This window comes from Bos javanicus, chromosome 12 (genome assembly GCF_032452875.1).
Source record: "Bos javanicus breed banteng chromosome 12, ARS-OSU_banteng_1.0, whole genome shotgun sequence".
Lineage (NCBI taxonomy): Eukaryota > Metazoa > Chordata > Mammalia > Artiodactyla > Bovidae > Bos > Bos javanicus.
Window position 1 is genome coordinate 27,972,582 of NC_083879.1, and position 14,822 is coordinate 27,987,403.

General features: G+C 40.6%; 1 protein-coding gene across 9 annotated transcripts in view; it reads left to right on the forward strand.

Annotated features, from left to right (window-relative positions):
* The window catches only part of STARD13 (StAR related lipid transfer domain containing 13), a 492,565-nt gene that overhangs the window by 413,616 nt on the left and 64,127 nt on the right, over positions 1 to 14,822 (forward strand). The window contains exon 1 of one of the 9 annotated variants that reach the window (XM_061434805.1): positions 1,205 to 1,614. The exons of the other annotated variants lie outside the window; for them this stretch is intronic. The gene's annotated coding sequence lies outside the window, so the exon portion shown is untranslated. Of the gene's footprint in view, positions 1 to 1,204; positions 1,615 to 14,822 lie in introns of those variants that run through there. 9 annotated transcript variants of the gene reach the window in all.

The window sequence follows — 14,822 nt, forward strand, 5'->3', positions numbered from 1 at the left end:
GTCTCAGCCAACTAAAAGTATGTTTGCCTTGAGGACAAGATACTCTGCTCCTGGTGCAGGCCAACCTTGGCTCTCTTGATGAAGCATCAAGCTTCCAAGGTCTCCTGGGCACTGGCACTTCCGCTGGTGGGTGGAGGACAGGGCAAGGTAAATCACTACCCCTGTGCCTTTGCACAGACTTCCGTCACCACCTCCAAGGGAGGCTGGGAGTCACCCTCCACCCGTATGTTTGTTAAATACTTAGCTTATCTCTGCTGTAATTTTTGAATTCTTAATTTAAAAAATTTACCATAGTAAAAATATCCTCTTAGTAAAAAGCTGAACTGGAAAGCTAAGACTTTTACTACATCCAATTTATATTAATGACAAATAGGGAGGTTAGTTTCAATGAAACAGATGCCCTTCCAATAACTTATTTTTGAGTAGGTCTCAGATTTGCACCATCAGACTTTTCATGAATGTGAGATTGATGAATTTGCTTTTTATTTCTTTTACCCTCCATCCTTCCTGAAGTTGCAAATTAGCAGCAGAAAAGTGGAGAATGGAATCAGGACCCTAGAGGTAAATCAAGTAGTAAAAATGCACAATTCAGGACATTACTGTAATGATAACCATTTATCTTCTAAGAAATCCAGAGTCGGCTGTGCTCCGCAGCTCACTTTAATATGGATGGAGAGGGACTCCTCTGCCCTCTGTCTGCCTTCCAGTTCTTCTCATCTCAACCCCCCCAGTTTGAGGCAGTTACAGAAGAGGAAGTTCAGCCACAAGTTGAAAGGACAGGAAATGACTCATAGTTCCCCCAGGGGTCAGGTGAGTGGGTAGTGAGGGAAGGCTGGGAGAGAGAATTCCTGATTAGAAAAGTAGCCCAGATGGGAGAGTGGCCAGGGCTGGAATTTCAGAAATGACAGTGACATCAGCATTCAGGAGCCTCCCCCACTTTCCCAGATGAGCATCTCCAAGCACTGCTGTGAGTCGTTCCCCATTTATTTTCACAGCATGATTGGAGACAAGGAGGTGTCAATATGAAGCCTGAAAAGAATGATTGCAAATCCTGGAAGCAGAGTTTCATAGGATGTTTCTGGCAGAATTTATTCATAAATTAGTGCAGTCTGGGTTTTACTAATAGAAACCGTTATGCCAAAGAGAATTTTAAAACTTAGAACTCGTGAACCTAAGAGGTATGGATTTGTTCTTGTTTTTGTTTTTTTGGGGACCATTAACTTCAAATTTGCTGATACCATTAGTGTGTTATGAACTAAGTGACAGTTATGGAACATGTAATTAAAAATATGCTGTTTAGACTATAAATAGAAACCACACTTGACGGAGAAGAGAAGCACAGAATTTAAAGCAGTTATGAACATGAGTACCTACAGGACACACAAGGGTATTTTTTGCACCAAGAAGGAGGAAGTCTTTTAGAAACATCATCTTTGCTACTTGTAGTCAACTGCTGAATGTTTTAAAACTATATACTTAGGTTCTTTAAGGGCATGTAAGAAAGATTTGAAAGTTTCAAAGAAAAGATTAACCACTGGAATTTTAACGTAATTCTTGAGTGCTTCCTTGACGAGGAGAGAGTTCTGTTCGCTACTAAAACACTCTGTTGGAAATGTGAGTAAGTGGAACATACTTCACCTTACATTTTAGTTCTGTTTAAGAGTTTGATTCATGAGAAAATGTGTGGTTCTTTCTGTTCCCAAGGTAATCCTCTCTCCCGGTGACTGTACTTTGAGGCTGTGGTGCAAATCCATGGTGTTCCTTTTTTTTCTTTTTTTTTTAAATGTGAATGAAAACAGTAGGGAAGGAAGTGTGGAGGTTTGGAATCTTTGCTGCTGCTTCACAGGTCACAGGGGAGCAGTGAGGTTCTTCCTCGCTGTCAGAGGCCAGAAGCATGGGGAAGACTATCATCTACTCCTTGCTCTAAGTTTCTTTGAGCCTCTGTGCTGGAAGTTTCCTCGGTTTGTAACGAAAACGTTAATCAAGCCCCTTTGGGGGACCGGGCACTGTACTGGCACGGGAGACAAAGACCATGCCTGTGGAGGGAAACAGAAAAGCAGAATAAACCAGAAATTCCAGTGCCAGGGTAAGTACCGGGCCAGAGGCACACAGAGGGTGCCAAGGAGAGACGACTGGGAGACCCTTACTTACTTGAGTGGTGGGCAGTGGGTGGTCAAGAAGGACTTGGCAGAGAAGGTAAAACTAGAGCTGAGAATTAAAGAAATAGACGGGAAAAGAAGAATAAGGCTTAGCTAGTCAGATCAAGTGGGAGAAAGTCCTTCTAGACTTAGGGAAAGTACCTACCAGGAGCAGAAGACAGGAGTGGCCGGAGGTGGCAGTTTCAGGGACTTGATTGTACTGCTGGCGTCCAGGCAGTGTGCCCAGTTGAGACGCAGGAGGACACACCAAGTCCTTCACGAGGTCGCTGCGCTCAAGAATCGTACGCTGTCCTCAGAAGTTTGCATTTTACTTTGGAAGGATTTATGAGTTCTGAAGGATTTTATGCAGTAGAGTGAGGGATCAAATTTGGGTTCCATCTCTGAAGTTATCCTTGAAGGATGTTGTTTGCGTTCCTGAACAAAATGCACAAATTGCCTTCAGAACACGAGCTCTTGTGCTCTTTTATAGAAATGTATTTAAGACGTCTTTGTTTTCAAACCAGCATCTTACAGTGCTGAGCAGAAATTCTGCCTCCGTCCTGTGATCTAAGCTCAACTAGCTGTCAGCTGCCCAATGCCTGTGTGACTCGCGGTTCATTCTAGTCAGACTTGGGTCCAGCAATGTCGTCCCGTCTCAAATGGAGCTGGAATTCGCCCAAATTCCACAGTTCCTAGTGTTCGGGGAAGCCATTATTTTAAAATAATGATAAATCATCTCTCTAAAAATGAAATTCTCTTTTAAATTTACATCTAAGTCCCTTCAGGGCCCCAGAAAGTCCGTGATGGTGCATCTTGGAGCATTGGTCTTCTTAAAATTCAAGGGAAAGCTTTTTGCAGTCCTCTCTATGGGTGGAAATGGCAAATAATTCATGGAGGACATCTGTTTATTTTCTTCTGCCATTTGAGTATGTCGGTGGGAAAATGTGAAAAGTACTCATTTCAGTTGATAATAATAGCTCCAACTTTTAAGTGCCTGCTCTTTGTCAATTTACATAATTCATTTTGTCCAACAAATGTAAACACAGAGTAAAGTCCAAAGCCTTGTGCCAGGGACCAGAACTGTAGCTGTATACAAAATGCCCTTCCTTGTTACGGAGTTTCTCTCACATGCTTCCAGCTACTCTGAAGTGTGTAATGTTACACACATAATGAAGTTTGTTCAGAGACCCTCTGCAGGGAGCATCTACTCTGTGCTGCTCTCCGCTGCTGCACTCGGGGTGGAGATGGGGGTGTCAATCTCAACTTTCCCATATCTACTCCTGCCTTTACTTTATTCATTAAAGAATTTCATTCCTTTCCCCTTGGCTACCTTCCTGTCTCTAGAATTGAACAAGGGCTAGCAATCATCACTACCATCATCAATCAATCAATCAATGTCCATATATGAGCTTGTTATTCTGTTAGTTATTAACAGTAGCCATAACAGCCACAAATCTATATTGAGTCCCTACTGTTTACAAATTCACTGTTCTCAGACTTTAAGTCTACAAAGAAATGGAAGTCACAGCTCCATATAATAAGTCACATAACAATTCAGGATAGCCAGAGATCATGCAAGGGTAGAGAGCATAAGTGCTGTAAGGGTTTAGGGAAGGCTTCCTGAAGGAGGTGTCCAACAAGCCACATTTTCAAGGAAGGAAAACCTTTAACTAAACAGGATAAAGGGGAGTGTCTTCCAGGCAGACCCAACTAAATCGATTGCCCAAAAGAAGGTGACCTCAGTATATCATACATTTTTCCTCTGTTCCTGAGAACTGAAATAGTCATGGCTGGGTGTAGTTATGTTTCAACAAAGGAGATTACTCTACTCCATTTCTCTACTCTAGTGTGGTTACATTTCAAGAGAGGCATCGTTTTACTCTGACTGAAAGCATGCCCACTTCCCTATCAGTGCTGTCATGGAATGAGTGAATGATTCCCTTGGAGGAATGAGTAGGGAAGCCTCAGGGAGCTGGCTGTTTGCCAGGACATATCCAGGGAGATCTTGGGTGGTCCAGACAGAACTAGGGTCAGATCTGCTCCTGAGGAGACCCAAGTCGTTTTGCTCATCACCAGAACTGCCCTCCTTCTCTAGAAGGTCATCTGGAAGACCTAAGTTGCATGAGATCTCATGTCATTGATTTGTTATTGATTAGGATTGGAGCTGGCATTCAACCCATCCTCAGCTCCAGCAACAGTAGCAGCAGACTTCTCAAATGGAATGAAACAGGAAGGTATGACAACCCAGCATGTGCCCCTCAGCCTACTTCAGTCAAATCAGGAAAGGAGAAAGCAAGAGAGCTTTTTACAGGAGCCAGAGGTACCTTCACCAAAAACCTTTGACCAGCAGTACCTGGGGGTCGTTTACTATGAATTAATAAAAGGAGCAACAGTCCATTCCAGTTTAGGATGAATGTCGAGCAATGTTGGTGAAATATGGGTACCCAAGGGATACTGAAACAGAAACAGAACTTCTCGGCTCCTCTCCTTCAGCAGATTTATTGAAGGATGTTTGCCTGAAACACACTAGGTTCCAAGTAGTCTGCCAGGCACTAGAGGCAAAAAGTGAATCAGGCAACATCTGCCTTTGAAAAGCTTGTAGTCTAATGGGGAGACAGATGTGTTAACAAGAGCATTTCAGTCTAAACTTGTAAGGACTAAAATGTACAAAAGTCCAGAAAAGGACAAGCTAACGTGGGATTCAGAAAGTGACGTCTTAGCTGAATCATGATAGAAGAGTAAGACGAGAAAAAGAAGTAGGAAGAATGTGACAGACAAAAGGGAAGAAGCAGCACAAGCTCTTTTGTGGGACATGAGACCTCACCATGGGGCTGGTGGGCAAACTCCCTGCCATTCCAGCAGCTGACCCCAGAGAGGGCATTGAGCCCCTGGAAGCAGGCAGAGGCCAGGTGAGGGGCGGCACTGTGGGCCAAGCCACGGGGCTGTGACTTTGTTCTGTGGGTGACAGAGAGGCACGAAGGAGTCCTAAGGAGAGTGATCCTACAGCAGGGGGACCTGTTAGAGGAGTCTGTTGCAGTAGTCTGGGAACACGATGAGGCTCTAAACTAAGGCAGAGAGAATGGAGGTGGGCAGGTTGGAGTTTGAGAAATACATTTAAGAGGTGAACTCAGCAGGTCTTGAGGTTGAATTTCTGAGAATACGAAGAATTCATGAGTGGGAAGGAGTCTGGGAAGACCACCAGCTGTCAGACTCTTAGCACTAGACTCAGTTTATCCACTGATTTAACCAGATGCTTCTCACAGAACAGTGTCATCTGAGGCAGCGCTCTTTAAACTGAGGGTCATGAAGTCAGCTAATGGGTATTCATAGCAATTTTTAATAGAAGGGAAGAGAGCAGAAAATGTCATGTGGCGTTGCATGTGTACAAAGTGCAATTATTACTTTGTGAAACTTTGTTTCATTCTGTGGTTATGTGAGTACCTGCTCAAAACTCTATGTAGTTGTGTGCATGAGTGCTGTCACTTCAGTTGTGTCTCACTCTTTGCGACCCTATGGATTGTATCCCGCCAGGCTCCTCTGTCTATAGGATTCTCCAGGCAAGAATACCGGAGTGGGTTACCATGCCCCTCTCCAGGGATCGAACCCGCGTCTCTTAGGACTCCTGCATTGGCAGGCAGGTTCTTTACCGCTAGTGCCACCTAGCCTATATGTAGGATGTTTCTCACTCAAGACCGTGGTCAAAACATTTGAAAATGTTATGCTGTTCTTTGTGGTTTTGTCCGATTGTTCTCAAGTATGAATGAATATGTCCCAATCAGGTTTGTTGATCTTAACAAGGGGAGAGTGATTCCTTTGTGCAAAAACAGGGAAATGTTTTCTCACCATTATTCTTCCAAGACTAAATCTTGCAGTAATCTCTGGCCTTGGAATTCCCAAGGATTCCATGCAGAGGAAAGGGAAAGGGATGGCCGCCAGCAGGAAGGACTCTCCCAGTGCATTCTGGGACTGTGCCAAATGCCCCGCCCTTCAGAAAACATCAGCAACATTGACATCTACACAGATGTTGCTGCTCTAGGATATAATACCTTATTTTTCTTTTTTTTTGCATAGAGTTTTACAGTTTGCAAAGTACAGTCACAATACACGTTCCCACATTTACAACAGGCCCTGTGAGTTTGGAGGGACCTGAATATCTGAAAAACGCTTTAGGTGTTTATTGGCCTGTAAATATTTAAAGCTATAAATATTTTCCTCATAATATAGTCATTCACTCTTTTAGTCAACATTCATTTGCCAAGCCCTGGGCCAAGAACTGGACGTGCAAATATGCTTTCCAATCTGGTAATGTGTACTTGCAATGTTATAATTTAAGAGGATACACAAATCTATATACTTATTTAAGGATGCTTGTAGTTTTACCTGTGACATGTTTATAGACTGTATTAATATGTGTGCCTATATGCCTGTTTGTGTGTGTGTGTGAGAGAGAGAGAGGAAGACAGAGACAGAGAAATAAATTATTTAACTTTCTAAGTTCCAAAATGAAAAATCAGTTGCTTTCAGGGAACGAAGCAGGAAAAGGCTGGCCCTCTTTTAAGGTACATAACTTTTGTCTTTCTTGGGCTAAATGGAAGTTCCTTAGTGGTAGAATAAGTGGATCCTAGAATTCCATGAAAGGTATGTAGCCTCAGCAAATAAAGCACTGATTTAAAAATGTTTACATACAAAGGAGTTCCCAGACCTCAGTTCCTTCTAAAACCTCTGGATTCAGGCCCTTCAATCCATGCATTAACCTAAAGAAGACAGACTTCATCTCAATTTAAAAAATATGTGTGTGTTAATGTGTACTAACTGTTCCTTATTTTGAAAAAACAAAAGGCTCAAAGAAGACTGCTTTTGAAATTTTCTCTTCACCATTGGGTATAATTTGAGTGATCATGAAACATCCATTATAATCATTTTTAGCCTAAGAGTAAAATATTTCTTTTCTTTTGGATGTAAGTGGGAACTGAAGTATCTGAATGGTATTTGAACTAGTTTCCCAGTTGACTCCTTACAAAGTAGATCCCTGAAAAAACACCTGGGATGTTTTTAATAGTGGGAATGACCTTGACAAGAAGCCTTTTTGGGAGACTCGTGACCTCCTGAGGCCAATGACCTTGGGCTCCACATACCCTCAACTTCTTCCAGCAGTTAATCCACAGGAAGCTCATATCCCTTGCTCAAGATTTACTTATTTGTTCAGGTTTTTTTGCATTTTGGTTTTTTTTAACTTGGAAAAATAACCTTCTGACAGCATATCCCTTAATGAAGACTATGTGTCTTATACAGATTTCTTTCCCAGGATTCTGATGTGTTTGGTATGTTTAAACATATCTTTGCCCTTGAGAGCCTCGCATATCAAGCTAATTTTTAAAATTAAAAATATTAAATTGTTAATATTTTACTTATTAACTGGTGAACAAATCATAAAGTATCATAGGCTATAATCACAAGACTGTCTTTCCCAATCTGGTGTTCATATCCTGAAAGCAGCAGCTGGTAGAGACTATTAATACCATTTTCAAAGTGCCACATTTCATTTATGATTCTCATTACATCTTGTTGAACAGCATTGTATTGTGAGAAGCAAGGCTTCGTGTGATATATTACTTAACAGAGTCTAACGAAATCTATAGAATTAAAAAATGAATTGAGAACTGTTGGATTCTCACCATAAGAAGAATCTGTATGTAGGAAACAGGTGGTATTTGACCCTGAGACCCTCTTATAGGTATGCTGAAATGAATCCAGCCAGAGACATGAAGGTAATGAGGGGGTGGGGGTCAGTGCTTCTAACCACTGCAAGCCATGTTACCTCTTATATTCAGTTAGCTTGCGTATGCCCTCAAATAAAGGAATGTTTTCTAAACAAATTGACAGGCTCTTTTAAAAAGTTAATTCATGAAATGAAGTATATGTATTGAACACGAGAAGAATCTTTTCTTTAAGTAATATGCTATTAGTTAAGAGCAGAATGAAATCAGAACGTATCTTTGTTTTGAACTCCTCTTTAAAGCAATAACATTAACCCTGCACAAAAACAAAGCTATTTTGTTCTGAAGAGACACACTCTTGATGAATTTGTTAGTTTTAGAAATTAGGTCACATTTTGCTTTTGATTATTTAAAAGATTTTAGGAGTCACATAGAACTCCACATATTCATCTAATCATTAAAACAAGATGGGGAGTTTTTCTTTATTTAGTTTGTTTTGTTTTTTAGATGTAACCTTGAAACTGCAGCAACAGCCTTTAGAAAATGCTAATTACATAAAGTTTTGAAATTCATCTTGGGAATTATCTAAATACATACGCAGGAGGTCAGCGACAAGCAGAATAGCTGTTACATAAAATCTCCACTTTCCAAATACCAAGGAGGAAGAGGTGGGAACGTGGTCCAGGATCTAACCTCAACTTTGAACTTCCTGACTTGTGTTAGTTTAAGACATCCCTGTAGCATCATTTAAACATAGTTCTGGTGTATTAATAAACTTCCACTTGGAATTTCCTTTTTGAAGTCTGCTGAGAATATAAATCAAAACCATATGAGATGTGTCTTAATCCGGAATGTAGAATAATAGAGAAATATCAACCCAAAAGTCCTGAAGTACATTTACCAGGATGCACATTCTGGCAAAATTCTTTATTTAGAATGAAGGCCTCCAGAGAACTGGATTTATTGTTTTTAACCTGTGATTACGGAAGCCTGAACTGATAAAAGAAGATGCTCTTTAAAGTCATGGCTACAGTAGGAATTTTATTCAGCCAAGTAGAATGTTTAAGAAGGATATCTGTTGGCATGGAAAGAGGTTCAGAAGGCATTGTCAACTGAAAAAGCAGATTGCAATTTTATTGCATACATGTACACATCTTCATATTAAAAGAATGAGAGATTATATATGTGCCAACAAACTATTAGTTGATCTCTAGATGGTAGAATGAAAGCAATTTTTCTTTCATTTTTTCCTTCCTTCTTGCAGGTGTTTCAAATCTTAGATTTAGATTTTTATACTCTTCTGTTTGACTTCCTTCAAGAGGAAATTTTAAGTTGCTTTTATCTCTTATTCAACTCTGTTCTTAAGGGAAATACTCCTTTTATACCAGAATTCAGTGAGTACTGGAGCAGGTTAGTCAAGGCCATCATTAATAAAAATTGTTATATGCTCAAAGGTATGGGCTTCCCAGTGGCTCAGTCGGTAAAGAATCTGCCTGCAATGCAGGAGACCACCTGCAGCACAAGAGACCCAGGATCAATCCCTGGGTTGGGAAGATCCCCTGGAGAAGGAAATAGCAACCCACTCCGTATTCTTACCTGGAGAATCCCATGGACAGAGGAGCCTGGTGGACTGCAGTCCATGGGGTTGCAAGAGTTGGACATGACTTAGAGACTAAACCATCACCACCAAAGCTAGTCAAGTAATTAAATTACAGTTATATTGTACAAGAGTTAGAGTTGCCCAGACCCCTTCTGTTTATAAGTAGTCATGTGTTTACATAACTACATATTTCCACCATTTCCTACTATGTTCTTAAAATCTGGAGAGGTCCAATTAAGATTTTGTAACAATAATTACTAAAGCTCAAAGAATTCTTCAAAATTAGAAGTTATCTACTATACAAATTGAACTATTAGAGGATTTAAAACTTTTATCATGTTTTAAACTTTTAAAGTTTTTTCATAGTTTATATAACTTTTTAAAGCCTATTTGATTGCATTCATGGTATATCTACGGGATGCTTCAGTTGACTTTTCTGTAACATTTATTTGTTATTTTATTATTATTTTTAGTCGACTTGTCTGGTCTTGTCGTAGCACTAAGGATCTTCCTTGTGTGGACTCTAGTTGTGATGCACTGGCTCAATAGTTGCGGTGCAAGCACTTATTTGCCCTAAGGCATGCAGAATCTTAGTTCCCCCATCAGGGATCAAGCCCACATCCCTTGCATTGGAAGGCGATTCTTTACCACTGGGCCACGAGGGGGTCCCACTTCAGTTGACTTTAATATCAATAGGCCGTGTGGTAGATTATAGTGTGACACAAATCAATAATGTATCACTATGTTTGATGAAAAAGGGAGTTTTGGTGTACAAGCTGTTTTTTATTCCTTTAATTGGGAGCTTAATCTACCCCTACTTTAAATCAGGTAAAAATATTTCAACTCCCTCTATTCATTTTAAATTGCTTTCTGTAAGGAATATATAATGTCAGTGTCTATTAATGATTTGCAAAATAGAAATCCCAATATTTAGAGCGTGAACCTCTAAGCTCGGTGGCCTATTTGGCCTTGAAGAACACGGAGGAAAATGAATCTGTAGCTGAAGACCTAATAAAAACCTAATTTCTTGAATCCAGCCCTGATTTTCTGGGATAAATTATGCATGTTTAGAAAATCACTCACAGAACCATTGCCACTACATAAAAGTAGAGAGCATTCCAGAAAACTGGCAAAGATATATTGAAAATTTCTCAGGAAATATTTTATCCCAGTAAATATTTAAAAATAAAATACACACACATACACACACCATCAAGCTTTTATATATAGTCAGATAGTGAAATTACACTTGAGTTGTGCACATCTGATCTTGGGATTAAATTAAGTAAACACTAGTTGTGATTGATCTAGATATCAGAGCTGCACAAAGCCCTAAGCTGGGAGTCAGAAGCTTTGGTGATGTTGTATCTTGCTGTGCAAGCCCTTCAAGGAGTAAAAAGACATAAAAAGGTTATTGCAGTTATTTTATCCAGACAGATCTGTGCTTCTTCTGATGCCTGTGTGGTACAGTTTTCCCTGATACCGTGAAAGCTTCTGGTGTAATTGGAGTACCCACAGCTATAAAAGAGTTGGGCTAAGCAGCTGGAATAGCAGATAAGCCTTTATAAATATAGACCTCCACATATGTCTGAAAATAGATAAGAGAAGGGGTTTGATTCCCTAAAGACATGAATAATTTTTTGTTAACATTTAAAGAATGTCTTAAAGCTATATAGGATAGAAGAATACCAGTCTAAGGCCAGGATACCTGACTTCCTAGTGGTGGTGGGACTTGTCCAAAACTGCCACCCTTCCCTGAACAGAAAGTCATGGGCACGACACAGAGAGTATGTAGGGTCCCTTCTGATACCAGCAGCTGGGCTTACCTTGTGGTAGTTACCTTGTGAGCCTCTGTTCCTGAGAGCCAGCATCAGGTCAGCTACCAGGGACTCTTAGTCTCCACCTTTCCAAGAGAAGCCAAAGAAGCCAAGTAAGAGAGAGAAGCTATCTCCAGAATCCCATACCCTTGTCCCAAGATTCTGTTATCTTGGTGGGTCAATATGGAGGCACTTTGACCAAGGCTGGCAAATTACAACCCTATCTGTAATTGTCTGAATCCGCTCTCTGTTCCTCTACATTGCATTTTCAGTTGCATAACTGATTCCATCCCCAAGAATCTCCTGGGATTTAGTGGTAGGCAGTGACTCGACGAACTCGCAGAGCTGGGGGTGTTCATGTGCTTGTGTGTGCATGCAGCCTCCCTGAGAGATACCGCACACGCCTGATGGGAACAGTCTGTACCAAATGAGAGGCGAGGATAAGGAGCTACTGTGCCTCATGGAAAACTCAAGTCCAAACAATCTGGTCAGAAACTATTTGGCTAGTAGAAGATATATTTTCTGTTTTCTTTTTCTTTGAGATTGATTGGAGGGGCCAGGGGTATAATCTCTTTTTTTTCCATACTCTTAGGAATATGAGCCAGGGGAATAGTATTTATATCCCTTGTTCAGTTGCTGAAATTTTGATTTTCTATGGTGTAAGTGTATAGGTGAGGGGAAGGCGTATGTTTGTAAAGTGTGTGCACACACATGTGGATGCACGTGACAGATGAGTGTGAAAGAATTGTTTACATTTTAACATTCATGACACCCCACTCCAGTACTCTTGCCTGGAAAATCCCATGGACGGAGGAGCCTGGTGGGCTGCAGTCCATGGGGTCTTGAAGAGTCGGACACGACTGAGCGACTTCACTTTCACTTTTCACTTTCATGCATTGGAGAAGGAAATGGCAACCCACTCCAGTGTTCTTGCCTGGAGAATCCCAGGGACGGGGGAGCCTGGTGGGCTGCTGTCTGTGGGGTCACACAGAGTCGGACACGACTGAAGCGACTTAGTAGCATCAGTAGCAGCAGAGATCAGGCACCATCAACAGGGAAGCAGACTTTGAGGCGGAAATTCTTATGCAATCTGATCATGTTCATTTCTGACACACTAATGGATGTCCAGGAACAGCATCAAGTTGAAATAGAAGTTCTCAGCACATCCCTCTGCTTCATTTATAAAAAGGAGCAGCTGGCAGCTGTGCTAAATTAGCCTAAGTCAGATTATGCCACTGTAACAAGTTGTCCCCCAAGTTGTAGTAGCATAAAGCAACAGAAGGTTATTGCCTGCTCACATTACATGTCCGCAGATGCTTGGCTGTGGCTTTGTGCCCCTGTGTCATCATTCTGGGGCCCAGGCTGAAGAACAGCCTCTGTCTGAGATGTTCCAACCTCATGGTCAAGGGAAGGGGAGGGGAGCTGACAGAACTAGGGGATAGGTCTTGAAGAGTTTTGCTTGAAACTCCCATTCATTACTTCTGCCCATGTTTCATCGGCCAGAGTGGGTCACATGGCCAACCCAGACATCAGTGGGATGGGAAGTACACATTTCCCAGTCAGATGAGAACTGCAAGCTCCCTGGCAGCTGGAAAGAGTAGGGGACCATTAAGAACATTTTAGAGTGTGTGTGTGTGTTTTCATTATATATTTGTAACTACATAGATACAGAATTCTATTTAGAGTTTTAAGTTTATGATTACATAAAATGTATGTATGATTTATATAAAAACGTATGTATGATTTATATTAAATGTATTTTAATATATAATTTAATTTATAATTATCTTAAAATTTGATAGTAAATAATTAATTATATATATATATATATAATATGATTTCCCCCCAAAAAAAGGCTGAAAAAGAGAGATTAAAAACAACTTTTGAGTAACTAAGAATAGACCTCCTATTTAGATATAGAATTTGCCTGATTCTTTTTCACTGTGACAGAAATTACTTTTAAGTGACTAGATTTGCTGTGAATCCAGCTTGCAAAGATATTTCATAACCTGAGAAATAAGACTAGTGTTAAAAATTGGTGATGGAATAGTGTGTCTCAGCATGTCTGTAACTCTTGCTTTCAGGGAAAAAGTACACATAAATACAGCCATGAATCTCCATCTTAGTAGAGTACTATTAGGTGTCTTGGGGATATATACATCTTCCTATTTCTTTCTTCTATGGTTATCTATTAGCTGAGTGCAAGATACTTTTCTACACATCAGAAAAAAAGGTTGCCTTAAATTATAGGGAGATAAAGTGAGTGATTATCACTTGGTTCACTGATTTGGATATTCAGAGATGAATAGTCTTAAATTTATTCTAAATAAAACCTGTATTTTAACTCGATTAGTAACTTGGAATCTCATAGAAATAAATGTTATCCACATTAGAAAATAATTAAATTTGGTGTACATTTAAGACTTATTCAGGCCTTTTACACATTGTTGTAAATGCACTACGTAATTCAAAGGATGCAAAAAAGATGCATCTTGATGCCCTGACAGGGAATCTAAATCAAAGTCCATTGCTACTACAAAACTTGATGTTCCTCCTGAACCTGTGATTAGGGTTATAAAGCCCTCCCAGGAGAAGGACTGTGGTCATAGTGCCTGGTGCTATATAATATCAATACTTGCATCATTCACATCTCTATATAGATGGGATGGATGCTCTGGCATTGGTTTTAACAAATCTGGCCTAGCCTAAAGTGAAGTGAAAGTTGCTCAGTCATGTCCGACTCTTTGCGACCCCATGGACTGTATAATAGAGTCCATGGAATTCTCCAGGCTGGGTAACCTTTCCCTTCTCCAGGGGATCTTCCCAACCCAGGGATCGAACCCAAGTCTCCCGCATTGTAGGCAGATTCTTTACCAGCACACTCTTTACCAGCTGAGCCACCAGGGAAGTCCAAGAATACTGGAGTGGGTAGCCTATCCCTTCTCCAGCGGATCTTTCCGACCCAGGAATTGAACCAGGGTCTCCAGTTTTGCAGGCGGATTCTTTACCAACTGAGCTATCAGGGAAGCCCTGGCCTAGCCTATGGCCACATAAATACAGCTTCAATAAATAGGGACTTCACTGGAGAAATTCCATCTGAAGACAAAGGAGTCATTTGTCTGAAGAGGTTCGTTACTAATGAAGCTAACTCAGCCATGTAAACAATCCTAAGCCAACAGCCATGAGCCTGTTGAAATGTTAATACCTTGGATATGCTTTAATAGTGATAATTGTGTCGACTGCAGACATCTTGTGGTGGTTGAGTCATCCATAATCTTTCAGAAGCAGGTTGCCCACCCTGTCAGCCAATTTAAATGGGAAAAAAAAAAAAAAAAACCACTGTTCTCAAGCCCACTTTTTAAAATCACATGGAGAGCCATGAATTCTTTTTTCCCCCACTTGTCTTGAGTACTTTTAATGAGTATTTAAGAATGAATGTTAAGAATGTTTAAGACATTTTTAAACTGAGGTCAGTTTGTCCATCAACATTCCAGGAGATTTGTAAGAACAACATCAATACAGGTGCCCTCAACTTTCCATGGTAAACCAG